This window comes from Protopterus annectens, chromosome 16.part0 (genome assembly GCF_019279795.1).
Source record: "Protopterus annectens isolate FY-2018-M chromosome 16.part0, PAN1.0, whole genome shotgun sequence".
Classification (NCBI taxonomy): Eukaryota; Metazoa; Chordata; order Ceratodontiformes; family Protopteridae; genus Protopterus; species Protopterus annectens.
The window spans coordinates 780,592,988-780,595,903 of NC_056750.1; the positions used below are offsets into that span (position 1 = coordinate 780,592,988).

The 2,916-nt window shown below is 38.6% G+C and overlaps 1 long non-coding RNA gene across 2 annotated transcripts; it reads left to right on the top strand.

Annotated features, from left to right (window-relative positions):
- Positions 1 to 956: 956 nt before the first annotated feature.
- On the top strand, positions 957 to 1,714 carry LOC122790341. Of its 2 annotated transcripts, none has more exons than XR_006362999.1 (3): positions 957 to 1,048; positions 1,185 to 1,306; positions 1,398 to 1,714. It is a non-coding gene; the product is annotated as an uncharacterized LOC122790341 (long non-coding RNA). The 2 variants fall into 2 exon arrangements; XR_006362998.1 differs by having other exon boundaries at positions 963 to 1,048; positions 1,149 to 1,306.
- Positions 1,715 to 2,916: the final 1,202 nt, after the last annotated feature.

Here is a 2,916-nt window from a genome sequence, read left to right on the forward strand (position 1 = left end):
AGTTAGACAAAATGTAGGTTTGAGACTTATCAGCCTGAGATCACTTGCTGAAGGTAGTCAAAAACTCATTTTTTTAAGTCTTCCTAAAGATACTCTGTTTTTTGAAGGGGTTTTCTCTTTTCTACCTGTGTGTGTGAAGCCAAGCACAACTGCTCTGGGGTGGCCTGTTCAGCATGAATCAGTAAGCAAGCAGAATAAGAGGTATTATTTATTTATTAACCAGCTAAATCCATAAGGCTTACGTGCCTCTTTTTAGGGATAGTCCGAGGAATATAGTCACTATAAGTTACTTGCTCATAATCACACATTAAACAAATGCAGAACAACGGGATAAAATCCAGGCCTAGTTACTGATTCATAGCCGTACTCCTCTCCAATTGTTAACCTAGGGATCAGACAAATTCGTACAGCACTTGCAGTCTTTATCATCTGTGCTATACCATAGGTTCATAGATTACTGAGAGGCTAACTGCCCTTGTGGGCCATTTTAAGCCTAATCAAACCCTGCATTGTGTGTGTAAGGCATGCACCTTACCTATTATACCAACCTCCCACCCCAACACAGGCTAAGTAAAGGAACAATTTAAAACTGAAAGAATACTGACTTCATATTAAAAGAACAAAAAAGTAAATATTCAGAATTAATTCACAACAGTGCCCTATAATAACTAAGATTACATTTGCCCATTTCAAATGAAGGAAAAGATTTTCAGATATGCATGCATTCTCTTAAGTGTTCATTGTAGGTTAAACTCATTATTGTAGTTGACAACTTATGCTAAGCGAATAACCGTGTCTCAGGGCACAGAACACAAAGAAATCATCGGTTCCACTAAACTACATTAAGGTGTTTCCTAAAACACGTATTGGAGCATATGCATAAAATAAAAACAGTGACATTTTTTCTTGGACCTGAAAAACATGTTCAACAAATGCTTAGTTCCCTGAAAGGTTAGTCTCGCCCCACCCAGCATAGTGTTTTACCCCTCCCCCACCAGGAAACTAGCAGGTGTGATCTGTGGAGTCTGGGAGTGAAAGCAGAGGAAAGGTACAAAGAAAAAGTTGCCCTCTTAAGAGGAAAGAGTTTGTTGTTCAGAAACAGTTTAAGTATGAGAAACTCTTAATAGCTGTTCACTTTTGTTGTACAGGTTACAGGATTATTTGTGGTTTATTTTAAAAAATAGAGTAACTTCTGAAACAAGAAGAGACGAAGAAGCATTCTGCTGTGCTGGACTTGTCTGTATGCACTTTGGAACCAGAAAATTCCTACTTCTCAGCAGATGACTATGAAAGTTTCACAAAACAGGTACCATTTTATTATACCTGCAAACTGATTTGATTATTTCTCTTTATCTAAAGTACTGAACTTTGTTCTTGTTTATGTTTTGGTTGCACAGATCTCTAATCTATTTAAAAAGGTGGAAAAAAAAATAGACTTCATGAATTTGCGAGCAGAACAAGGCTAGGAGTAGTGAAACCTATGAGACTGTTTGTTTATTTCTAATCTGGACTTCTAGCCCGAGAGTCTACTGATGTTATTGTCAATGATCTTTCAAAAGTAGTGTGCCAAAGAGAATCTTGATTATTGAGGCTAAGGATATTTTAGACTTTAAATACTCTGAGAACAGTCCAGAGACTGGAACATACCAAAAATTGTCGTTTCTTGTTCTCCTTGGGCTGCTTTTATGTATCTTGTTTGACTGAACAGATTACAGCATGACTTACGAAAACCCTTATTCAAGTGTAAAAATACCTCGTGCTCATCTGCAGGATTTATTCCCAAATCTAGGGCAGGATAACCCAGGCTTTGTGCTTTCAAACTCCGATGTACTTGCTGGACCAACTTACACACCTAAGAAAAATCCTGAGCAAAGTACAAGTGAATGGAATGGGACTAAAATTTCCACACACGATTCCTGGGGACGTGCTGATCTCTACAACCCCTATGGGAGCTTGAAGCCTTACCAAAATGATATGCATGTTATCGAACGACGACAGGCCACATCATCGAGAAGTGATGGCTGTTGTGCCAGCTGTTGTGAATGCTGCCCCTGCTGCCGTAAATGTTGCTGTGTGGTGTCATAACACAGCCTCTGACCCTTTGGTCATATTTTCAGGTACTTATTGTTATGGGGCTTAATACTGTCCTTCACAAATGGAAAGAAAAAAAAAAGAAAACAAAGGCACGTGCAAATCTGAGAGCTTTTGGATTATGTCTGTATGATAATGAAATGAAATACAGAAACTAACATCACTTTTAAGGATTTTGTTGTAGATGTTATGACTGTCTTCAGACCTAAGTACCCCTTCTCCTAAAAGTGTAGTATTCAGCTGTGACAAAGAGTGCAGGGAGACTTTAATAACCCAACAACCAGAACTTTGTTTTGGGGGTAGGGGAGTATGTTTTACAAGTTTGAATGCTACAGATTCTTTGTGACTAGTTAGAAAGCTGTCATTAAACACAGTCTGGCTCATCAATGTTGCTTTCAGTAGAAGACTGTCATCTCATTTCTGCGCTGTAATGTCCAATGGGACTTGCAACAAGCAAGCTTAATCAGACAGAATGTGTCGGTGCTGGGTGTTTTGAACATGTTGACTTATGACACTGATGGCTATGGCTACTAAAGGAGGGCCCTCCGCTACCTTTCAAGAGTATTTTCTTTTGGAGAAGTGCATAAGACCTTCAAGGAAGGCTGTTTAGTTTGTAGTGTCTGTTATCCCAGGAGTGATGATGATGATGATGATGATGATGCTGTAATATGAGGGTTCTCCTGATGCTAGTTTCAAAAAGTTTGTTTTGCTTTAATGCTGGAATTTAAATGCCACAGACTCTGACACAATGTACATGAAGGAATGATTTTGTGAAGTTAATGGCATCGGTAGTGCTGTATTCTAATCATTTGTTTTGTTTCCTTT